At 36.2% G+C, this 26,827-nt stretch overlaps 1 protein-coding gene across 2 annotated transcripts in view; it reads right to left on the minus strand.

Annotated features, from left to right (window-relative positions):
* INPP4B (inositol polyphosphate-4-phosphatase type II B) overlaps nucleotides 1-26,827 on the minus strand; it is an 830,315-nt gene that overhangs the window by 580,126 nt on the left and 223,362 nt on the right. The gene's annotated exons all lie outside the window — the stretch shown is intronic.

Below are 26,827 nucleotides of genomic sequence, written 5' to 3' on the forward strand. Positions count from 1 at the left end.
AGAAGTAGACTCCCTACTGAGAAGGAGCCTGATGAGGGGCTTGATCCTAGGACCCTGAGATCATGACCTGAGCCGAAGGCAGATGCTTAACCGACTGAGCCACCCAGGTGCCCCACAACAGTATATTCTTAATATTTGTGGGAAACTATATCTATACATCCTTGGTAAAATTCACAATACATACATCTTTACAAAAACCTCTGAATTTTTCAGAAATATATTTTCTGTCCAGTCTCATGTTCTCTGAATATATTTGCCCATTACATACTACAAAGAAAAATGTTTAAATCACTACATAAAAAGCTATACAGTGGGGTGCCTGGGTGGCTCAATGGATTAAAAGCCTCTGCCTTTGGCTCAGGTCATGATCCCAGGATCCTGGGACCAGCCCCACATAGGGCTCTCTGCTCAGTGGGGAGCCTGCTTCCTCCTCTCTCTCTGCCTGCCTCTCTGCCTACTTGTGATCTCTGTCTGCCAAATAAATAAATTAAAAAAAAAAAAAGCTATACAGTAGCAAATGGAGAATGCAAAAATTATCAATATATAGAGGCTGACAGCCATCTAGATTCACTCATCAGTTAACGACTTAGTCCCACCTATCAGTCTCACAGTGATTATTACTCAAATCCATACCTTAAGTTACATTTTAAAAATCATGTGTCATGATCCCATTAGGGATACTTGCATATGGCAGAGTCCTCCAAGTTTGAATACACAAATACCAAGGGTCTGTGTATCTAATTAGCCAGTCTCCCACTGCATTGCCTCATGCTATAGTAATATTCTTGGTTAATAGAAGCTCATGCTTAAACTCAGTGGTGATGGCTGAAGCAGGCCCTCACCTGGCTCAAGCTGCTCAAGCCAAGAGCCCTTACATTCTTAATTCATAACCATTCATTCTACTCAGTGGCTTTCCTTGAGTCTACCAAAAGGTTCCATGCCTACAGCCACTGTTTCTACTGACAAACTGACACTAAAAGAGACAGATCCTCCTCATTCCCTGGGTGTGGAGATAAAACATAGCTGACATACATTCACTTCAACTCACGCATTCACAGTTGATGTGCATCACCTCTGACACCTGCAAACAGGGATTGCTGCTCACTGCCCAGAGTGTACTCTCCCTTCCCTGCAGCAGGACTTGTCCTACCTCCTTGGGCAGTCCACAGCAGGGAGCCACATTCCAGCCAGATGTTCACACCCAGAAGGGATGCTAAACAGTCATCAGGGAAAATGAGATTCAGTAACATCATGAGAGAATGCTCTGCCACTAATTTCCCAAAATGTAGCCATGAAGCAATAAACAAAAAGCTGGCATGATTCCAGGCACTAAATGCCTACTTCTTAAGCACGTTGTCTCTTGGAGTTTAGAAGAAACAGTGCAGATGAAAGGGAAAATGACTCTGATTTAAATCATGGGTTAAAATAGTCAGCTGCAACATAAATCCTGTGGAAAACATTGGGTGGAGGATGCCCTAATTTTCCCTCACCTTGCCTTGCCAAGGTAGATTAACATAACTTCCAGGAAATGCAACAAAGAGAACAGCACGTAACCAAAGTTGCAGTTCTCACATCACTTGTTCTTCTGGGTTCATCTTCTTTTGTTGAAGATGGACTACCAAAAAGTATTAAAATATATCAATTTAAATATCACATTTAAGTAGCAATGTGGCAAAGTGTCATCACACTGATGAAACAGTAATTCAAATCAGACATTCTGGAGGGAATTAAAGAAAATGTAATTTCATATAATTTATTTGTTTTCCAATAGTTAGATTAAGAAATGGATATAAACAAAACACTGCATCTCACAAGTAGATCATAAGAAAAGAATGGAGGAGGGGCAACTGGGTGGCTCAGTGGGTTGAAGCCTCTGCCTTCGGCTCAGGTCCTGATCCCAGGGTCCTGGAATCAAGCCCCACATCAGGCTCTCTGCTACATGGGGAGCCTGTTTCCTCCCCTCTCTCTCTCTCTGCCTGCCTCTCTGGGTACATGTGATCTCTGTCAAATAAAAAAATAAAATCTTAAAAAAAAAAAAGAAAAGAATGGAGGAAATATATTTATTTAGTTACTAAAGTAAGAATTATTTCTGAAATGTTTGGGTTCACATGCTTTAATACAGAATTATAATTCTGGAACTCAAAGTCAAGGAAGAGCAGTAGGACCCATTTAGCCTAATACATTTTTAAAGATGATGAAACTGGATCTTTAAAAAGATAAGAAATCTCCACAAAATTACAGGTGATTAGCAGCCGACTCAGAAGAAAAACTCAGGTCTTCAGATTTTGTTCAAATTTTGAATCTTTATTTTTTTTCATTTTTCTTATTCCTCCTGTATCTCTGAGCTTAACCTTTTTATTTATTTTTTTTTCCAAAGACTCACTTAAAGCATATCCTTTGAGGAGCTTTTTTGGGATGATGAAATTACTCTGTATCCAAATTTTATTAGTTCTTACACAAGCCCATGCATGTATTAAAATTCATACAACTCTATACTACAAAAAGCAAATTAAAAATATCCAAAAAATAACCTTCAATGTTATTGAAAGAGCTGATTTTATATCCAGTGTATATGAATTTTTCATACTATAATTTCTTAGGTATTTTCCAATGGAAAACCAAGAATAAAATGACAACTCTTTGTCCATTATTCACTGATTTTGTTGTATTTGGTGGGCTACCATTTTACCATATCCAATTTCTCTGTAGTCAAATATAAATGTAAAATAAGGAAATAAAAACGAAGTGTAAATCCTTCCTACTTTTGACCAAATATACCATTATTAAAAATAAATTAAAAAAAAAAAGAATCTGTGTCTGTGTGTGTGTGAGAGAGAGAGAGAGAGAGAAGCAGACATTGACCAATGGAAAGGTAAGCTATATGGATCTGCTAAAAATTTAGAAAATTATCCATTTAGGTCAGTTTTAAACAGCTCATGGTGAAATAGATGATGATTACAGCTGCCCGCCACTTACGGAGTCACTGTGCACTAGACATTGCATCAGATGGACATCAATTAAATCTAGTCCAAAGTAAGTATTCAGGAGAAAAAGGAGTATTTGTCACTGTCAATCATCTGTATTTATTGCAAACATAGAGGATGAATGCAGAAGTTCACAGCAGAGTAAAAAGGACATGATCACGAGAGTCAACATGATTCTAATTGCAACTCCACTTTCTCACTCTGAGCTATTTGACAAGTTTTGTTTTGTTTTGTATCCCTGAACCTCAGTTTTCTCACTGACAAATTCAAAAATGTTCCCTTCTTTGTTGGATAATTGTGTGGATGAGCTAGTGTGATGCATATAGTAACAGTTACCATTTATTTAGTTTTTACCATTACAAGACACTGTTGTTACTGTTTTAAGTGGAATGATTTATTCATCCACAGAAAAAGTCTAGAGACAAATGCTGTTATTATCCTCATCTTATAGATAAGAAAACAGACACAAAGGCTAAGTAACTTACTGAAGATCATAAGGTTGGTAGTTAAAAACTGAGATTTGATACAAAAGTTGGATATTCATCTTTTCTGATGGAGGTGTAATATTCCATTGTATATACAGACCACATCTTTATCCATTTGTCCGCTGAAGGGCATCTTGGCTCCTTCTACAGTTTGGCGATTGTTGCCATTGTTGCTCTGAACTTTGGGGGGTAGAGATGGCCCTTCTATTCACTACATCTGTATCTTTGAGGCAAATACCCAGTAGTGCAATTGCAGGGTCATAGGGAAGCTCTGTTTTTCATTTCTTAAGGAATCTCCACACTGTTTTCCAAAGAAGCTGCACCAACTTGCATTCCCAGCAACAGTGTAAGAGGGTCCCCTTTCTCCACATCCTCTCCAACACATGTTGTTTCCTGTCCTGTTAATTTTGGCCATTCTAACTGGCATAAGGTGGTGTCTCAATGTGGTTTTGAGTTGAATCTCCCTGATGGTTAACGATGATGAACATTTTTCCATGTGTCTGTGGGCCATTTGTATGTCCTCTTTGGAGAAGTGTCTGTTCATGGATGGGGCTGGAGGAGATCATGCTGAGTAAAATAAGTCAAACAGAGAAAGTCAATTATCACACAGTTTTACTTCCTTGTGGAGCAAAAGGGATAACTTGGAGGACATTAGGAGAAGGAAAGGGAAAGTGAATTGGGGTAAATAGGAGGGGGAGATGAAGCATGAGAGACTGTGGACTCTGAGAAACAAACTGAGGGTTTTGGAGGGGAAGGGGGTGGGAGGAAGGGTAAGCCTGGTTGTGGGTATTAAAGAAGGCACATATTGCATGAAGCACTGGGAATGATGCATAAACAATGAATCTTGGAACATTGAAAAAATAAAATAAAAATAAAATAAATTATTTAAAAAAACCTGAGATTTGGGCCTAAATATTCTAGTTCTGGAGTCCATTTGATTGAAGAACTTCACCATTATTGTCTAGTGTATAAATGACTTGGCACAAAGTGGATGCTGAATTAATGGCTGCTGCACTAACTGAAGCTTTTTATTTTATTTTTTTTAAGATTTTACTTATTCATTTGACAGACAAGTAGGCAAAGAGGCAGGCAGAGATAGAGAAAGGAGGAAGCAGGCTCCCCACCGAGCAGAGAGCCCCACGCGTGGCTCGATCCCACAACCCTGGGATCATGACCCAGCCGAAGGCAGAGTCTTTAACCCACTGAGCCACCCAGGTACCCCTGAAGCTTTTTATTTTTATGACAAACTAATTTCACTGGATTCCTAGAAGCTCAAAGTGGAACAGAGCTACAAATGTTAACAATATAAACAAAACTATTTTGCTAACTCTGTGTTATCTTTCATTTCATTTTCTCTTCCCCAGTGTAGGAAAGTCAGAGATTTCTTTTTAATGATGATATTAAACAAAAGTGAAGAATTATATTTTAAAAACAAGTCCCCAGCCCTTAACCTCTCTCCTGAGCTCTGGACCCAGAAGCCCAATGGCTTAGAAATATTTCCATGTGCATGCCATACCTGTTCACAATGGTTAGAACAATAGGGAGTTGGGTTGGAGATGGGACATAAAATGGAGAAAGGCCATGAAGTTGCCTGATGATTAGAAAAAGAGAAAATTCACTGGGAAAATTCTCTGGACCAAGAGAAGAAAATATACAAGGAAACTCAGAAAAGAAACATCAATGAAAATCAGTGGTGATCCAAGACATGGAACAAGATTGGCACAGCGGATCATGGCCTCTGTTGAAAATATGGGCCACTATGGGATATGGGCAACATTCAGACCCTTTTATTTTTTATCAAAAAAATTTTGTTAATTACATAAGAATTAGTTTCTGCTAAGACAGATGCTCTCACAGATGAGACTCTTGTGTAGGCTCCTAGACATCCTCTTATCTCAGAGTCTTGGGCACTCCTGACCTGACCACCTTTAGAGGACCTGTGGAAGCTGCCTGTATATAACACTCCAGAGCAGAATCATCTTCACGTCTTCATTTGATTTCCCAGTCCAAGGTCCATTACAAGGATGGTAAATGTATAATGTATTTGTTGCCACTTCTCTTTCCTCTCCTTAATAGTGATGGTCTTTCCATCTTGGTGAATCCTCAGCATCATTCTCTATAAAGCCCCTACTATGTGATTGCAAATGTTATGCAAGATGACACTGATTAGCTGTATCTCCATACATTTCTAATCTATCATACATATTCTGCCTGAGTTACCTTCCTAAACCAGGGACCCACTGTGGTGGCAGAATTCTAAGATGACCTCCAGTATTTCCATAGCTGGTATGGGTAAACTGTGAATATAATGGATTATTATTTTTATGGTTAAGATAATATAATTTGTCTTTGAATTATTCAAAAGGGAGTGACCTGATCAGGTAAATCCTTTAAAGGAATATGACCCTTCCTAACGTTAGAGAGATTTGAGCTGAGTGAGATTCTCCCATGCTAGATTTGAAGATGGAGAGTACCATGTGGCAAGGACTTAAGAGCAGCCTCTAGAAGCTGAGATCAACCCCAGCCAACACTGAGCAAGAAGGCAGGAACCTAAGTTTTACAATCACAAATACTGGATTCTGCCAATGAGGATATGAGCTTGAAAGAGGACCTGAGCTTTAGATAGGAATTCAGCCCAGCTCATACCTTGATTTCAACCTCATGAAACACTAAGCAGAGAACCTAGCTATACCATGCCCAGATTTCTGACCTAAAGATCCATGAAAAAAATACATGGACATTATTTTAAGCCACTTAGTTTGAAGGAATTTGTTACATCACCACCACCATCACTTCCATCATCAACATCAAACATCAAACATCAAAAACAAAACATCCACTTCCTCTTTTCCCATTTAAAAAATCGATCTCCCTAAGATGACAGAGTATAGTTAATTGTTCTTAACACTTGATTAGCTTTCTCAAATAAATATTATTTGATGCTAAAGGATGAACATTCTTTCCATTCTGTGGTGTATATCTCCATCTAAAAACACCCATGAAGCTATGGTTCCTCAATGCCTTACTCATCCAAATGGAAGCCTCATATAACTAATATATGATTAAAGGATTCTATTTGGGAGACTTTTGCAACTGGCTACCACTGAAGCTTCTGATACACAGCTACCTGGTACAAGAGCCCTTCACCATGATACCAGAGCATAACCTAGACAACTCTCTTCTGCCTTGGCAACTCTATAGAATGTCAGTGCACTTCAGCCTCCCACGCTACCCTCAAGTTCCTATAGCACCATTTTTTTTTTTGCCATGATTATTCTATGGATGCTCAGATTATTTAAGTTTTTCTTTCATTCATCTTTTTGACAAGCATTTCATAAGATATGAACCCACTATGTTATAGAATTCCTAATGTTTACTTGCTTTGCGGGGTAGATATAGTTTTTTACGACAGGCTGATTCTTTCCAAGGAGTTCTCTAAACAAATGATAAACACAAATAAGTACCCAGGCTGCATAACAGGGAAGGCCTGCTGTAGGCGGTAGCAAATAGAAAATCAGAGAGATGACACAAAACATTTCTTTTCTGTACAGTCACAATATGTCCACGAAATGTAAAAAGTGAATCTACTTCTCCCATGCTTTATTTATTACTCTCTCTTCTCATCCATTTTTATGGAAGCAGTTTTTAACCAACTGTCCTCTATAATGCAGCAAACAGAATATACTACCATTCAGATGGAAGTATTCTGTTCTCCTCCAGGACTAAGGAAGGAAACAAAGGTAATTAGTAGCTAAAAAGCATGTCCAGTGTTTGTTTTTTTTTTTGTTTTTTGTTTTGTTTTATTTTGTTTTGTTTTCCTACCCTAGACTACTGGAAAAGTGAGGAGATTCTTAAGCATACATTTGAACTGCATCCTGGGAGAACAGACAGTCAATCCAAATTGACTGATTATTGGGTTGAGGTCTAACCCTTGAAGGATGCTGACTTTCATTTACGCATTCAACAAATGTTTATGGCCTCATTTTTGATGTGGCAAATAGGAGTATGTAAGTATAATGAATGGCAACTGAACTAGAGTTGATCAGAATTAGATGTAGCAGGGTGTCTGGGTGGCTCAGTGGATTAAAGCCTCTGCTTTTGGCTCAGGTCATGATCCCAGGGTCCTGGGATCAAGCCCCATGTTGGGCTCTCTGCTCAGCAGGGAGCCTGCTTCCTCCTCTCTCTCTGCCTGCCTCTCTGCCTACTTGTGATCCCTGTCAAATAAATAAATAAAATATTTTTTAAAAAGAATCAGATGTAGCATAATGTACATAACAAGATTGGTTCAAACAGTATGAATGCAGAGGGGCTGCTTCAAGCAGTAGAGGTTATTTATTTCCAAATGAGTTGAAGGAATCACCAGAATGGATAAGTGGTGTGTGTGTGTGTGTGTGTGTGTGTGTGTTTGATTGATTGATTGAAGAAGGAAAGAGAAAGAAGAGAATGTGCAGAGGTGATACTTAAGCTGTGTCTTTAAAAATGCAGAGATAATAACAGGTTGTGTAATAGAAAGTATTTCTAGGCAAGAAAACAACAGAGTCATGAGAACACATGGCACATTTTGAGAAAAGACTACGTTTACTATGATATGGATAAAGGTATGAAGGAAAAAATAAAATGTGTTGAAAGCAGAATAGGACTTATTTGTGGAAGGTTTTATGTGATAGCATACACGGATAATTATTTTCATCTGCCCAATTGTCCTTCTCGCCATTCTTCCTCTCCCACATGCAGACCCTAATTCCATGGCTAGCATCTGCTATGGTCAAAAAGAATAACACCTTTTAAAGAAACTGACCTTAGTGATGGGTCTAAAGATGGACATAAGATTTAAGCCACACTGTAGAAACTGATGACAAGTGATGATTCAAAGACAAGCATAGGACCTAAGCTAAGTATTTTCTAGGCATTTCTTGCAATTCTTCTTACTGGATATTGGTAGAAAGAAGGGAAAATAGAGTGGAAAAAACCTCTTTCCCCCTTCTGGTGGCAAGATTTAAGTATGTAAACTCAACACTATCATTAGTTGCATTCCCTGCCATGATGATAAAGCTTGTCTGTGCTAGAGTAAAGTCAATGCCTAAAGAGGAGTAGAGGCACAAGAACCTAGGGAAGTACAATTCTCAGTGTTTTGCTCTTTAAATTTGGTCATTCCTATGGGCAGCCTTGTCATAGCCCTTTTCAGTAACTTGGTTAAATAAGCGAATACTTTCATATCTAAACTAATTAAAATTGTAGTTCTATTACAACCAAACCACTAAATTTCCATTTTATTTTGTGCCTTTTATTTTTTGCCAAATTAATTTTTTTTTAATTTTAATTTTAAAAAATTAATTTTTATTTTAATTTATTTTTAAATTAAAAAACCCCATTAGTGATATTTATGTTGGATATAGGATAATGTTCAGTTTTTTTAAACAAGTACATTAAATAAACTCTACTAAGACTTCTATTTCTGTTAATGGTAGACTGGTTAATACAAAGTAATATTACTACTGAGTACAACTAGGATAACTGGATAAAGTGTTATAAAAATTATGTATTTTCAGATTTTGTAGAGCTAACAAGAAGGTAAAAAAAAATATAAGACCAGGATGCAGAGAAGGACAGAGGTCCAGGAAAATAAGCCTGACTTTGGGGCCACTTTTTCAAAAGTGGTCTGGAGGTTCAGTTAAGAATCAGTTTATTGGTGAGTGCTGTGAAGTGTGTAAACCTGGTGATTCACAGACCTGTACCCCTGGGGATAAAAATATATGTTTATAAAAAATAAAAAATTATATATAAAAAAAAGAATCAGTTTATACAACCTATCAGTATAAGGAAGAATGGGATTGGAGTCCAGATCCCACTAAGTTGTGGAGGTAGTTAAATCCATCTCTTTGACATGACATGAAAAGACTTAATGTCAGAAGCTAAGTGACCCAGAAGTGAACAGCCCTTCACTGCAGTTGCAGCTTGACTTCAAGTCATCACAATAACTGGAGATGAATTGAGGCAGTCCTGAATTATCAATACCATCAGGTGTCTAGAAGCTAACATAAATCCTCTTTGAAGGGGAACAGTATCATGAAAGAATTAAAATTATTTCTCCAATACAAAAATACCATTAGAAAACCCCCTAAAACAGAAATAAAAACACTAATTTACATAATCCAAAATAAGAGTAAAAGGCTAGGGATGAAATTCTCCAGATACAATAAACAACAGAAATAAAATACTATGACTTCCAGATATGAGAATAGACTTTAAAGTGGTCAGGCTTATTAACTTCAAAGAAATAAGAAAACAAACAAACAAAACAAAACAGGCTGGATATTTTGGCCAACTAGAACCCATAAAAATAATAACATAAAACTCTAGAAACAGTTAATTTGATAACTAAAATTAAAAATTGATGGGGCACCTGGGTGGCTCAGTTGGTTGAGTGACTGCCTTGGGCTCAGGTTATGATCCCGGACTTCCAGGATCGAGTCCCACATCGGGCTCCCAGCTCCTTGGGGAGTCTGCTTCTCCCTCTGACCTTCTCCTCTCTCATGCTCTCTCTCACTCATTTTCTCTCAAATAAATAAAATCTTTAAAAAAATTGATGGATTTTTTTAAGGTTTTTACATTGAAATGAATTTTATTCTCTTTGGGGTTGAAAACTGACTACAATGTATATAAATAAGTTAGGAAATATGTTTCAGATCTTATGATAGGAATGAACAAATGAACTTCTTATAACATTAGACATTTTCAGCACTATTGTAGTCTGCACTTAAATAGGATAGAATATATCAGTATCATATCTATTCATATTTATATATTAAGCATTGTGTAACACAGGTTCCCACTCTCAAAGAACTTACAGCCTGGTTGGTTAGAAAAGACAAAAACTTCATAACAGAGAACTTAATACATTTTAACTTGGGGATTACTTTCCTAGTTTCTTTATTTTGACTGCCAATAGTGTGAATATTATAAAGAATATTGAAAAATCACACTAACTGACTCCATTACACATCTATGATTCCTACTTTATCTGTGTCTTCACCAGCAGTCTGACTTAATTTTAATCAATCTCTTTTCCTATTTCTCACAGCAACTGTCTCATGTACCTCCCACCCCCACTGGTTCTTTTTTTTTTTTTTTAAGATTTAATTTATTTATTTGACAGACAGGGATCACAAGCAGGCAGAGAGGCAGGCAGAGAGAGAGGAGAAAGCAGGCTCCCCTCAGAGCAGAGAGCCGATGTGGGGCTCAATCCCAGGACACTGGGATCATGACCTGAGCCCATGGCAGAGGCTTTAACCCACTGAGCCACCCAGGCACCCCCGACTGGTTCTTTTTTAAAAAACAATTTTATCCCCAGGACTACCTATTTCTTGTGTTGTTGATTTTAGCCATTCTGACATGTGTTAGTGTATGTCTCATTGTCACTTTTATTTGCATTTCCCCGATGATCAGTGGTGTTGAGCATATTTCATTTGTTTGTTGACCATTTGTGTCTTCTTTGGAAAAGTATCTATTCATATGTTCTGCCCATTTTTAGTTGAGTTATTAATTAGCTGGGTGTTGAGTTTAATAAGTTCTTTATTCACTTTGGATACTAACCCTTTATCAGATATGTCTTTTGCAAATATCTTTTCCTATTCTGTAGATCGCCTTTTAGTTTTATTGTTTCTTTTGCTGTGCAGAAGCTTTTAATTTTGATGAAGTCCCAATAGTTCAATTTTGTTTTCCCTTCCCTTGCTTTAAGAGACATATCTAGTAAGAAGTTGCTACAGCCAATGTCAAAGGGATTATTGTCTATGTTTTCCTCTATGATTTTAATGGAGAGGATGTGGGGGGAAAGGGAACCATCCTACACTGGTGGTGGGAATGGAAGCTGGTGCAGCCACTCTGGAAAACAGCATGGAGATTCCTCAAAGAGTTAAAAATAGAACCACCCTATAATCCAGCAACTGCACCACTAGGTATTCACTCAAAGAATAAAAAGATACTAACTCAAAGGGACACATGCTCCCTGATGTTTACAGAAATATTACCTATAAAAGCCAAACCTTGGAAAGAGCCCAAGTGTCCATTGACTGATCAATGAATAAAGAAGCTGTGGTAAAGAAAGATAATGGAATATCCCTCAGTCACAAAAAAGAATGAAGCCCTTCCATCTGCAATGACATATATGAAGCCACAAAGCACCATGCTAAGTAAGTCAGTCAGAGAAAGACAAACACCAGATGATTACACACAGCACCCAGCTCTCAACATAAGGGCCCTCCTCAGTACCCATCACCATTTAGCCCATCTCCCCACCCACCTCCCCTCAAGGAATCCTCAGTTGATGGATGGCTTTAAAAGTAAAATAGCAACAGCAGAAAAAATACTTAGTAAACCTGATAATGAGTTGTGAGAAAACAGTTAAATGAAGCATAAAGAGGAAAAGAGGAGAAAAATGCCAAAATGACAGTAAGGAAAGGGAATATATATGGGAGTCTATAATTTTGGATAATTTGAGTAAAACAAAAAGAGCAGAAAATAGTAACTGCATTATTTGAAAGAATACAAAGTGAGAATATTCCAAAATTGAATGAAGACAGTAAGCCACAGGTTTAGAGACTACACAAACACAAAGTTCAACAAGTAAAAAGACACCTACAGTTAAACACATAGTAAACTGGCAGAAAATTAAAGGTAAAGGAAAAAAAATCTTTAAAGAGAAATTTTTAAAAAAGGACTAACTTGAAAGTAGCAACAATTATACTGACAGCTAACTTATCTATAGAAAAAGTAAGTAAGCTTGAAGAAATAAAATATTTTAATGTACTTTAAAAATACAAACCAACCTAGATTTCTTTATGAAAACTACATATTTTTCAAGGATCAGGGTGAAATAGAGATATTTTAGCCAAAAGAAAAAAAAAAACTAAAAGAACTCATGAACAGTAGACCTACATAAAAGGAAACAATTAATGATGTACTTGATACAGATCAATGAAAATATAGGATTAGAAATACAGGAAGAGGGGCTCCTGGGTGGCTTAGTGGATTAAGCCTCTGCCTTTGGCTCAGGTCATGATCTCAGTGTCCTGGTATCGAGCCCTGCATCGGCTCTCTGCTCAGCAGGGAGCCTGCTTCCTGCCCCCCTCTCTGCCTGCCTCTCTGCCTATTTGTGATCTCTGTCAAATAAATAAATAAAATCTTAAAAAAAAGAAATATGTGGATGTATATGAATGCTAATGGGACAAGATAAAAAATAATACCTTTTCAATTTAAATATAAGTGAAGAATTAAATATCCAACAATAAAAGCATTACTTAAAGAGGAAAAGCATATACTTAAAGACCAAAGCAAAGGTGCTTGCATTGTCAAATATGATGGGAAAATGCCAATTAATTTTCAGTTTTAATAGGTAAAGGATGCATGTTGTAAACATTAGAATAAATACTAAAAAAAAAAAAAATGGTGGAAGAATATACAATTTCTAATTTGATAGGGGGAAAAAATCAACCCAAAGGGAGGAAAAAAAAAAAAAAAGCAGAAGGGCCACAAAATAATGTTAGATTTAAAAACAAAATTTAAATGATTATAGTAAACATAAATGGATTAGATTAAAATATTTAAAATTTAAAAGAAGATAGACTGAATTAAAACATCTTAGCAAGGGTGTCTGGGTGGCTCAGTTGTTAAGGCTCTGCCTTCTGCTCAGGTCATAAGTCCTGGCATCAAGCCTCACATTGGGCTCCCTGCTTGGCGGGAAGCCTACTTCTCTCTCTTCCACTCCCCTTGCTTATGTTCCCTCCCTTGCTGTGTCTCTCTCTGTTAAATAAATAAATAAGTTCTTAGAAAAGTTAAAAAAATATTTTAGCAATGATAAAAATATCTAAATTATGAATACAAAGAAGATTGCAAATAAAAGAATGGGAAATACATATGCCATGAAAATCATATCCAAAAGAATGCAGCTGTAACTCTATCACACAAAGGAACCTTTATTTTTTTATTTTTTTAAGATTTTATTGTTATTGTTGTTATTATTATTATTATTATCTGTATTGTCAGTGTATGGTCAGTATTGTCAGTGTTCTAAATTTTGGTCACTCTAAAAGGGGTATAATCTCATTATTGCCTTAGTTTGCATCTCCCTGATAACACATGGTGTGAAGCATCTTTTCTTACGTTTATTTGCCATCTGTATATCTTTTTTGATGAGGTGTCTGTTCATGTTTTCATTCATTTTTCTAATAGGGTTGTTTATTTCTTCTTGAATTTTAAGGGTTCATTGTATATTTTGGATAACTGTCCTTTATCAGATCTGTCTTTTGCAAATATTTTCTTCCAATATATGCCTTGTCTTCTTATTCCCTTGACATTGTCTTTCATGGGGCAGAAGTTTTAATTTTAAGTAAGTCAAACTGACCAATTATTTCTTTTACAGGTTATATTTTTTTGTGTTTTATCTAAAAAGTCATCACCATACTCAAGATATGTAGACTTTTCCCTATGTTTTCTTCTAGGTTCATAGTTTTGTGTCTCCTCCTCCTACTACTTCTTGTTCTTCTTCTTTCTTCCTTTTGTTTTTGCCTATAGATTTTTAGTCATTCCAGCACCATCTGTTGAAGAAACTATCTGTTGCTACATTGTATCACCTTAGTTTCTTTGTTAAAGATTAGTTTACCATGCATTTATGCAGGTCTATTTATAACTCTATTCTGTTCCACTAATCTATCTGTTTATTCTTTTACCAATTTGACACTGGCTTGATTACTGTCACTTTATAGTAAGTCTTAAAGTTAAGATAGTGCCTGCTCTCCATTTGGTTCTTCTTAATTTTTGAGTTGATAATTCTGGGTCTTTTGCCTCTCCATATAAATGTTAGGATCAGTTTTTCCACAAAATAATTCTAAAATAATTTTCAGGGATTTATATTGGAATTGTTGTTAATCTACAGGTCAAGTTGGGATAAACTGACCTATTGAAACACTGAATCTTCCTATCCAACATGGAATCTCTCCACTAAGTTTTTCTTTGATTTCTTTCATCAAAATTATAGTTTCCCATATATAAATCTGATACATATTTTTCTATTTTTATCTAGAATTTCATTGCTTGGATTGTTAATATAACAGTAACATGTTTTTAATTTCAAATCACACTTATTCATTCATTGCTGGTATACAGGAAAATGATTAATTATGTATATTAATCTTGTATCCTGCCACCTTGCCATAACTGCTTATGAGTTCTAGGAGTGTTTTTCTAATTCTTTAGTATCTTCTACACAAATGATCATGTTGTCTGTGAAGAAAGAAAGTTTTATATCTTCCTTCCAGATCTATTTAGTTTTAATTTCCTTTTCTTGTCTTATTGCATTAGCTAGGACTTCCAGTAGATGTTGAAAGGCATAGGTGAAGAAGGGAAATCCTTGCCTAGTTCCTGCTTATAAAACTTCTAGTTTCTCACTATTAAGTATTATGTTAGCTGTAGTTTTTTTTTTTTAATAGATGCTTTTTATCAAGTCGAGCAAGCTCCTCTCTATTCCTAATTTGCTGAGAGTTTGGTCATGATGGAAGTTGCATTATGTCAAATACGTCTTCTGTATCTACTGTTATCACATGATTTTTTTCTTCTGTAGTTTGTTGATGTGATAGGTTACATTAATTGATGTTTAAATGTAGAACCAGCCTTTCATACATGGAATAAATCTGATCGTGATGTATAATTCCTTTTATATACTATTTGATTTGATTTACTAATATTTTATTGAGAATTTTGCATGCATATGCATGAAAATATCGGCCTATAGTTTTCTTTTATTGTAATGTCTTCTGATTCTTAGTATTAGAATAATGTTGCCTCATAGAATGATTTGGGACATATTCGCTCTGATTCTGCTTTCTGGAAGAGATTGTAGAGAAATCATGTAATTGCTTCCTTAAATGTTTAGTAGAATTCACCTATGAACTTATGTAGGCCTAGCATTTTTTATATTAAAAAGCTATTAATTATTGAGTCAATTCATTTAATATATACAGGCCTTTTTAGACTTCCTATTTCTTCTTTTTTTCTTCCTTTTTTTAGACTTCCTATTTCTTCTTGAGTGAAATTTGGCAGATTATGTCTTTTAAGAAATAAGTCCATTTCATCTAGGTTATCAAATTTGTAGGAGAAAGTTATTCATGTTAAAATGCCTCCTCCTGAATATTTTCACAAGTATTGATTCTGCCTTTTCTCAGAACACTCATTAATTGAATACTCATTGAACACTCATTAATACAAATATGTTTCTAAGGCACAATTTACAAAATATACATGTACATCAGGTGACTAATGGAAATTAAAAAATCAAATAGTATAGTCCTCCAACCATGACCTGGATCAGAATGACTTAGTTATCCCTAGTTCTTCGTGTTTGAGTTTGTTTTATTTTATCAGTGGGCATTCTGCTTGTTGTCTTTAAATGGAAGCTATTAATGTCATTGTGACAGGAACTATTTGAAGAAAGAGAGGTGCATCATTGCTGGTTATTTTCTGTTTACTATACATGTGTCTCTTCCATTTTTAAAAGAGACCATACAGGAACTGAAGTTACAAAGTAATGGTCTAACAAAATTTTTCCTGCTTATTGTAATTTAATTAATTAGTTAATTAATAAGTGAAAGATTAAAATAAAAACAACACCTCAGAGAAATATTAAGGTAGACAGGATACCAGGACTATAGGTATAAACTAGGATTATCACAGGCAAATGAGGAAAGCAGCACATATTTTCTATAGTTAATGAAATCATTTTTTTAAATTAATTTATTTATTTTCAGCATAAAAGTATTCATTATTTTTTCACCACACCCAGTGCTCCATGCAATCCGTGCCCTCTACAATAACCACCACCTTGTACCCCAACTTCCCACCCCCCGCCACTTCAAATGCCTCAGATTGGTTTTTAGAGTCCATAGTCTCTCATGATTCACCTCCCCTTCCAATTTACCCCAACTCCCTTCTCCTCTCTAACTCCCCATGTCCTCCATGCTATTTGTTATGCTCCACAAATAAGTGAAACCATATGATAATTGACTCTCTCTGCTTGACTTATTTCACTCAGCATAATCTCTTCCAGTCCCATCCATGTTGCTACAAAAGTTGGGTATTCGTCCTTTCTGATGGAGGCATAATACTCCATAGTGTATATGGACCACAATTTCCTTATCCATTCGTCCATTGAAGGGCATCTTGGTTCTTTCCATAGTTTGGCGACCGTGGCCATTGCTGCTATAAACATTGGGGTCCAGATGGCCCTTCTTTTCACTGCATCTGTATCTTTGGGGTAAATGCCCAGGAGTGCAATTGCAGATTCATAGGGAAGTTCTATTTTTGATTTCTTGAGGAATCTCCACACTGTTCTCCAAAGAGGCTGCACCAACTTGCATTCCCACCAACAGTGTAAGAGGGTTCCCCTTTCTCCACATCCCCTCCAATACTTAATACAATACCAGCAGGTTTATTAGTGGTACTACAACCTAATTTAAAAATGTAAATGAAAATGCCAAAATAGGGACACCTGGGTGGTTGAGTTGGTTAAGCAACTAGATTCAGCTCAGGGTATGATCCCAGGGTCCTGGGATCGAGTTCCACATCACATTCCCTGCTCAGTGAGGTCCCTGCTTCTCCCACCGCGCCCCCCCCCGCTTGTGTACTCTCTCTCTCTCTCTGTTAAAATAAATAAATAAATAATCTTTTTTAAAAAGTGCTGAAGGAGGAACCAAGATACTCTTAAAGAAGAGCAACTGAGTAAGAGGACTTATTTATTGCAAGTCAAAAATTATTGTAAAGGATCTGTACTTGAGGAACTACAGAACACAACACAGCATGGTACTGGCACAAAAACCAACATATGGACAAATGGAACAGGATAGAGAGCCTAAATATGCACCCTTAACTCTACGGTCAAATACTCTCTGACAAAACAGGAAAAAATATACAGCAGAACAAAGACAGTCTCTTCAATAAATAGTGCTGGGAAAATTGGGCAGCTATGTGTAGAAGAATGAAACTCTACCATTCTCTTACAGCATACACAAGGATAAAAAACTCAAAATGGATGAAAGACCTCAACATGAGACAGGAATCTATCAAAATCCTAAAGGAGAACATAGGAAATAACCTCTTTGACATTGGCCACAGCAACTTCTTTCAAGACATGTCTCCAAAGGCAAAAGAAACAGAAGCGAAAATTTTCTGCAAAGCAAAGGAAACAGTCGACAAAATGAAGAGGCAACCCATGGAATGAAAGAAGTTATTTGCAAAAGACAGTACAGACAAAGAGCTGATATCAAGATCTTTAAAGAACTCCTCAAACTCAACACACACAAAAAAGAGAATCACTTCAAAAAATGGACAGAAGACATGAACAGACACTTCTCCAAAGAAGACATGCAAATAGCTAACAGACATATGAAAAAATGTTCATCATCATTAGTCTCATCAGGGAGATTCAAATCAAAACCATACTGAGATACCACCTTACATCAATTAGAATGGCCAAAATTAGCAAGTCAGTAAAGAACAAGTGTTGGAAAGGTAGTAGAGAAAGGGGAACCTTCTTACACTGTAGATGGGAATGCAAGTTGGTGTAGCCACTTTGGAAAACAGTGTGGAGATTCCTTAAGAAATTAAAAATAAAGATTCCCTACGACTCTGCAATTGCACTACTGGGTATTTACCCCAAAGATACAGATGTCATGAAAAGAAGTACCACCTGTACCCCAGTGTTCATAGCAGCAATGACCACAGTCGCCAAACTGTCGAAAGAACCAAGATGCCCTTCAATGGACGAATGGATAAAGAAGATATGGTCCATATATACTATGGAGTATTATGCCTCTATCAGAAATGATGAATACTCAACTTTTGTATCAACATGGACAGACTGAAGGAGATTATGTTGAGTGAAATAAGTCAAGCAGAGAGAGTCAATTATCATACGGTTTCACTTGTGGAGCATAAGCAATAACATGGAGGACTTGGGAATTGGAGAGGGGAAGCGAGCTGGGGGAAATTGGAGGGAGAGATGAACCATGAGAGACTGTGGACTCTGAGAAACAAACTGAGGGTTTTGGGTTAGGGGGTTGGGTGAGCCTGGTGGTGGGTATTAAAGAGGGCAGGTATTGTGTGGAGCACTGGGTATGATATATAAATGATGAATTTTGGAACACACACAGAAATTAAATTAAATCCAAAAAATAAAATAAATAAATAAATATTTTCTTCATTTTAAAACCACAGTAATTAAGGTAAGAGATACTGGTACAAAAATAAACTAATGGATTAAGGGAATTAAACAGAGTGCAAAAATAAAGTTGAAGGGTAAAGATATTTTTTCAGTAATTTTTGCTAAGACATTTGAATAACTATATTTTATAAATGGTCTAAATATGGAAGGGAAAATAATAAAGCTCCTAAAAATAGTATATGGTAACATAACATCAACCACTCAGCATAGAGAAAAAGTTCCCTAAAAGAATTCAAGTAGCACTAAACACAAAGGAAATGAGGGATAAATTGGAAGAACTTCTGTTCATCAAAATTCACAGTAAGAGAGTAAATAGATAAGCCAGAAAGCTGAAGATTTTTGCAACACAGACAATGAGGAGTTCCTAACAAATTAAAAAAAAAAAATTCCTAACAATTATAAACCAAACAAACAAAAAGCAATCAACACAATAGAAAAAGAGCTACAGGCCTTTATATATCATTTGCAAAGAGTAGATAGCCATTTTGTCAATAATTATATGAAAACTTGCTCAAGCTCATTAGACTTCAGAGAAGTGCTAATTAAAACAACAAGATACCATTAGAAATCCACTTAATTGGATAAATTTGAAAACACTCTCAATCACCACTATTGATGAGGATGTAAAGCACTGGGACCCCTTTTTTGCTGCTAGGGGGAATATAAACAGGTATCACTTTGGAAAACCATTTTGGCAATATTTGTAGGTAGACATAACCTAAGATGTAATAACTGCATTCCTAACTATGTTCCCATCAGAAATATGCACATGTGCCCCAAGAGACATGCACAGGAATATTTAGAGCAGCATTATCTTTAAATTTCCAAAGTGAAAACTCAAATATCCATTAACAATAGACTAGATAACTAAAATTCAATAAATTTACATTTCATAAAATTAAATGCTATACAGCACCAAAAATTTTAAAAACTATAGCTTCTTAGAACAACATAATCAATATCATAAACAAGATAGAACAAAAATAGAAAGACAGACTTGTGTGTGCTTCATATTATTTACATAAAGTAAGTTCAAGAACAAGACAGGTTATAGAGAGTAACTAGTCAGCATACATGCTTAAGTGGTAAAACTACATTTTTAAAAAGTCACTAAATCAAGTGATTTAGTTATATTTGGGGAGTGGAGTTAGCAATTCCACCGGGATGCAAAGAGAGCCTCCAGATGTCCGGCAATGTTTTATCCTTGACCTGATTGATGACGGTTACCGGGATGTTCACTTTGTTAAGTTGTGGAAGAGTATTTTTTATTTTGTGCAATTTTCTGTATTTTTGTTATACTTCAATTTTTTTACAAAAAGATAAACTCTACTATAATAGTTCCTCATTCAAGCCTCATTCTATTTCATTATTTGGAGTATATCAAGTTTAGGTTTTTTTGCCTGAAATATTTTCAAAGCTTACCATTAAAGTACTTAACCAATTGGGTGGAAGTTTGGGTGAGGATTTCATAAAATTTCAAAGTTAAAGGGTGCCTGGGTGGCTTAGTCCCATCAGTGTCTGCCTTTGGCTCTGGTCATGATCGCAGGGTCCTGGGATCAAACCCCACATCAGGCTCTCTGCTCCATGGGAAGTCTGCTTCTCCCCCTCACTCTCCCTCTGTTCTCTCTATCAAATAAATAAATAAAATCTTTTTAAAAAGTTAAGACTGAAAGCAACAAATTATTAAACAGTAAATGTGATGATGAGCAACATTTTTCCTATCTGAATCATGTGTGAACAAGAAAATCAAGACAAGGGTGGGAAACTAGATCAACTCCCACATAAGAATGTTGCAGCAATATTTTCTAAGGAGAATATCAAAGATCCAGCAGATGATATTCTCTCTCTTCAAAGTATTTAAAATTGTGGACCCATTACTTCTGAAATCATTTCACAGGAAAATGGATTGGGCTTAGATTATCAAACTTAATTAAGATAGGATTTTTGCCCCACTTTAATGCTTAAAATAATATTATTGTCAACTAACTATAATTACTTATTAAGTTAGCTTAACTAGCTTTAACTAGCTTAACTAGTTAACTTCAGCAACCTAATACGACACATAATTCAATTCCAGGAAAGATTTTATTTATTCTGTGACTGCATTTGAAGACCAAACAAAACATTAGCTTTATTTTTTTTTTAATTTTTTATTTTTTATAAACATATATTTTTATCCCCAGGGGTACAGGTCTGTGAATCACCAGGTTTACACACTTCACAGCACTCACCAAAGCACATACCCTCCCCAATGTCCATAATCCCACCCCCTTCTCCCAAACCCCCTCCCCCCCAGCAACCCTCAGTTTGTTTTGTGAGATTAAGAGTCACTTATGGTTTGTCTCCCTCCCAATCCCATCTTGTTTCATTTATTCTTCTACCCCTATGACCCAGCAATTGCACTATTGGGTATTTACCCTAAAGATACAAATGTAGTGATCCAAAGGGACACATGCACCCGAATGTTTATAGCAGCAATGTCCACAATAGCCAAACTATGGAAAGAACCTAGATGTCCATCAACAGATGAATGGATCAAGAAGATGTGGTATATATACACAATGGAATACTATGCAGCCATCAAAAGAAATGAAATCTTGCCATTTGCAACAACATGGATGGAACTAGAGCGTATCATGCTTAGCGAAATAAGTCAAGCAGACAAAACATTAGCTTTGTAATATTAATTTATTCCCTGGAGTAAGAAAATGCAAGCTCTTTCTTACAAATTATATGATTGTATGATATAATTACTGAAAATCAAGATGTTTTGTCTAAAACTGTTGACATTGTATGCTACTAGTTATCAACAAATAAAAATATAGAAGAGATATTAGGTAATAGGGTCATTGATTAATTTTAAATTTTGCCCCACTCACAATTATAATCATACAAAAAAAAGAAGAACATTTGTAATCTTTAATAGGAGTTTCAGGAAATGTATAGTTGATAGAATTGGAGAAAATTTCAGAGTAAGAAATGTCCTATTGATTGAAGAGCTCATAGCATTTGGCAATCTAGGATGTAGAGGTGATCTGAGAATGGACTATGGCTGGGCAGTAGTAGAGGCAAAAGTCAGAAAAAAAATGAGTAGATCATGGGGGAAGAGAGGAAAAAATGAAACAAGATGAAACTAGAGAGGGAGACAAACCATAAGACGCGATTCACAGACCTGTACCCCTGGGGATAAAAATATATTACATGTTTATTGAAAAAAAAAAAAAAAGACGCTTTAATCTCAGGAAACAAACTGAGGGTTGCTGGAGGGAAGGGGGCGGGAGGGATGGGGTGGCTGGGGGATGGACATTGGGGAGGGTATGTGCTATGGTGCGTGTTGTGAGTTGTGTAAGACTGATGAATCACAGACCTGTACCCCTGAAACAAATAATGCATTATATGTTAATTAACTGAATTTAAATTAAAAATCTAAAAACCCAAATAATAACAAATAAAAAGAAGAAAAGAGAAAGAAAAAAAAATTGAGTGGAAAGCAAGGCAGGGGACACCATTTTTAGTCTCCATATATCCCTCCCCCATTCTTTCAGTATAAACCCCCCAAATTTAGCTAGACATGCAGATGTCCTAGTAAGACTATATTCCGTATCCTCCTTGCCGTTATATATAGCTATGAGTCAAAATTTTGGCCAATGGGATACAGTATTTGCTACTTGCGTGCTCTCCACATCTTCCTCCCCTCCCACTTTTAGGAAAACAGACATGACAGTCAAGCTAAAGAAACATTTTTAGAACATGAAGTGGAAGCCAGGTGGTAAGGCTGGCAAAACAAGAAGATAAAAGCAGTCTGAGTCCCTGCCACTGGAACTGTCATACCAGCTCTACGTGGCTTGCTCAGACTGTCAGATAAGACAGAGATAAACACCATCTTCCAAACCACTGCCATTTTGGTCTCTTTTTCAACAAGCGAACCTGTCCTAGCTAATACTGCAGACATTAGCTCCAAGGAAAATGGAGACATATAGAAGAAAAGTAATGAAATTATAACATACTATATGACTCAGTTGTCAGCAACATGTAAAACTGTAAACACAGGACATCAATTTCACCAGACTGTGATTATGACTTTGCTGGTGGATGGGAAGGGTGTGTTTAAGGGAAGATCTGAGAATTCAATCCTCAATGTCATGGACAGAAGATAATAGATCATGCTTAAAATTGAGTACATAAAGAGTTAATAGGCCTATTATTAAGGGAAAGAAAAGAGGAAATGCCAAAAGAAATAGCTGAAACAGTTGAAAATATTTGCCTCCGGCGAGTGGGGTTCAGAAGCCAGGGGGGGTGGAGCAGTGCCTACCAGTTTTTTATTGTTGTTGCTGTATCTTGAAGTACATTTTAACTACGTGCATATATTATTATTTTAAAGGAAAACAGTTTAGAAATAAAAGGTAGTGAATATAGTGACTGAAACCCAATACATATGACGCCTGACCCCAGCTCTTTCCTGTTTTTACAGGTACAAAGTAGACAGAGGACCTGAAGGAAGAGATGCCAAGAAAAGAAGTGGGAAGGTCAGCAAGGATAGCTTGGGATAAGAAACACCATTCATCTACATCACAATTTTGCCTGAAGCCTGCCTAGCGGTGTGTGGAGAAACAGATGTCCTCAGAGATGATTTATCCCTTTTATGGACTCCAGTGCATGTAGCTCAAAAGAAATCCTGCAGGTAAGCCTATATTGTATCAGTATTCCCCCCAATACTTATCCACAGTAGGGAAGGAGAACTGTTGTTGAAAAGGTGTGGGTGTTAAATAGAACAGATCTGAACTCCAGGCCTCTCTCATTCTCTTATCATCAAAATCACCTTCAATAGATTACTTAACCAAGCCCCAAGTTCCTTATAAGTGATATGGAAGTGGTCTCGTCCTCGCTCGATTAATGTGAGAATCAAATACTACAGCAGACAGAACACCGGATTAAGGAACCAAAGCAGGTGTTGATAAATGTTACTTTCTTCCTGTCCTTCATTGTTTTATTGTTCTTCACTATTTGTAGCAAGCAACTGGTGATTAGTTAGTCCTAAATAGATATATATTTTTTGACTGCATAGGTGCATATTTTCTTCCTCTCTCATCCCAGTTAGATTCTACTCTGAACTTCCAAATGCTTCAAAATTTGAGACACAGAATCAATTTCTTATAAAAGGACTCACTACCTCTCCGCACCATCCCCTCTGTAAAAAGGTATTTTCTTGGTTAGCTTGTCTAATACGGTAGGTACCCTGCTAAAGTGTAACATAGACCTTTGCCACAAGGCTATCAAACTAAATTGGCTCAGATTAGCACCAAAATACATAAAATGAGTTAGTGAACTGAGACCATAAGGAGCAATGTTCTCTTTCCTCTCTGCTCTACACTGTTCCTTGCAAATACAATGATAATGAATAAATCTTAAAGAGACCTACAAACTCAAAAATACTATGGAATTGTATCATTTCAAGGGAATGCCAAAGGACTTGCTTATTAAATTTTTCTTGTTTCCTATTTCACATCCTTTTGGATTCTAAAGCTCTTGTTTTCAAGCTGGACTTCCCTCTTTCCCTAAGTATCTTCATGTACCTAATATTACAAACAAAACAAAACAAAAACCACAAAAAAACAAAAGCAGGGCTACAATTCCACTTATATTTGAAACTCGATTACTCAGTTAAAGTCAATAAATATTTCTGAAGGCATTTTGGAAGAGTTATGGTCAGCAAGGAGGTGGATAAAATAGTGAGAAAGGGAGAGATTTATTCCTTAATGTTCCAAAGAGTAAAGAGACACAAATATCCAAACAAGTACCATTCACAGCCAATCAAACCCAGTGCCAGCATCAGGGGGCATGATCCAAAAAGCTTCCAAAAAGAGAGAATATGTAACTGAGGGAGTTCCTCAATCTAGTACCTGCAGCAGTCACTTTCAGATTCATCTCATTCAGCTCTCATAATAACCAATGTTATGAAATGAAAAATTCCAAATTTGATCTAGAATTCAGGTTTTGTCTTCTAATCCACTGTATTTCAGCATAGTTTCAAAAGTCAATTGTTTTAAGAAAAAACAATAAAAAAATCCTCTTGTGAATCCTTTTATTATTGCTCAATGGCATCAATTCCTCATTAAAATAATGAACTATGAAAATCATCTCACCTGGTGGTCCAACTCAGTAGGCGAGCTTCATTATCTCCACAGTTATATACTTTTTGTCATTTTATTTTCTAAACTTTCATTTACAGGGAAAAGTAGATTAACAGTTTCTGCCTTCAGTGAATTCCCATTTTCTTTTGGAGCACACCATATTTTCAATGAACCATACTCTTTTAGAATTGGTCTAGATCTAAATGAAACAATCCTCCATGTGCTCATTTTTAATATCTGGCTTTAAAATCATCTGACAAGTGGAGCTAATTTTGTACATCCTGTATGTTAAGTGCTTAAAGGTACCTGAATGAATTATATTTCTAAAAAAAAAAAACTTCTTTGCCTTACATTTTCCATAATTAACTAGCATGAGGTTATGGTTAAGTAACAAGACTTAAAAGGATACTGTAAAGTTAATGAGTGGCACGATTAATTATAGGAATATAAAAATTGGAATCTGTGGCAACATACTGTAGGTTATAAACTTAATTTAATTTGGTTTTTCTCATTTACATGCATTATTCCTTTGAAAGTCTACATGAAGGGCATGGGAACCTTCCTCTTATTCCTAGCCTATCTGCTAATTTCGCTTATATACTACTAGCTTCCCGTATTTTCAAATTAGCAAGACTTATTTTCAAAAGCAAGACATTTTCAATTAGAAAGCTAATAGTATTTTTTCAATCCTGAAAGCGATATATTATATAGGATATTTGATTGATTAATTCTGAAATGCAAGATACAGGTAAAATCAACACTAAAGAATGAAGGCAAAATTAACTCATAATTCTAGGGAAGATTTTTAAATTACCTATTAGAGAAAAAACTATATAGGCAATGATAAAGTTCAAAGGGTCATGTCATAAGGAGCAATTGTCCCTGTTCTGAGAGAGAAGAGCACAAGAGGAAATAAGCTTACCTGAATGGGAAGAAGTCAGAGAGGGAGACAAACCATGAAAGACAATGGACCCTGAGAAACAAATTGAGGGTTTCAGAGGGGAAGGAGGTGGGAAGATGGGGTATCCAGGTGATGGGTATTAAGGAGGGCATGTGATGTGATGAGCACTGGGTGTTACACACAACTCATGAATCAAACACTACTTTAAAAACTAATGGTGTACTATAAGTTGGCTAACTGAACATAATTTTTAAAAAGATTAAAAACAAAAGAGCTTAAACATAGTATGAAGAATTTCTATCAAATTCCTAATATTCAGTCCATAAGTGGATATCAACTAGGTGTGATAGAATTCGAAAAATAGGTTACAATGTCAATACTAGGTAATGTTTGAGAGTCTTTCCACTTGCAATATCAAATCTTTTAAGATAGTTAAACCACAGGAACTTCTTAGTACGGCAATTCTTCTAGAACTGAAAAGTCCTTTAAAAACACACCTCGATCTTCCTTTTATGCTATAGTAGATTTTAGGGATGATTATTTAAAACAGGAGTCTTTTAGCCACATTCACCTGTAGTGTAACAGCTATTGACCAGGAAATAGTGAGGCTTTACTTTCATCTGAAGTAATAGATGCTGGAAGACTTCTCAAAAAAGGAGACAGTCCAATTGAAACCATTAGTGGATGCACTGCTGAGGGTAAGATATTAAAAAGTGGGGCCCAGTAAGTTGTGCCATGGACTCCAATCTTCCACATGATCAGATGGGGATTGAGGTAAGCAGGATTCTAAAATACAACTAATCAGAGGAGTGGGAGAAGTAGAATACAGCTCCCTCCCTGTGTACCTATGGTCAAGTTCTTAAAAACTTCCCTGCACCATCCTCATGCTTCCTTGTTGATGTCTCATTATTAAATAGCATCACATCTTTGGAGTAAGCATAGTTATAATCTTTTGTGACTTTGATGGCTAACTGTCCACCAAAATTTACTCTAATTCATAGCATGGTGTAGATTCTGGAAGGTGGCAGCCCAATCAGAGATACATTTTGTATTTGTCC

This window comes from Mustela putorius, unplaced genomic scaffold, assembly GCF_011764305.1.
Source record: "Mustela putorius furo isolate JIRA1106 unplaced genomic scaffold, ASM1176430v1.1 tig00000083_pilon_pilon_pilon, whole genome shotgun sequence".
Lineage (NCBI taxonomy): Eukaryota > Metazoa > Chordata > Mammalia > Carnivora > Mustelidae > Mustela > Mustela putorius.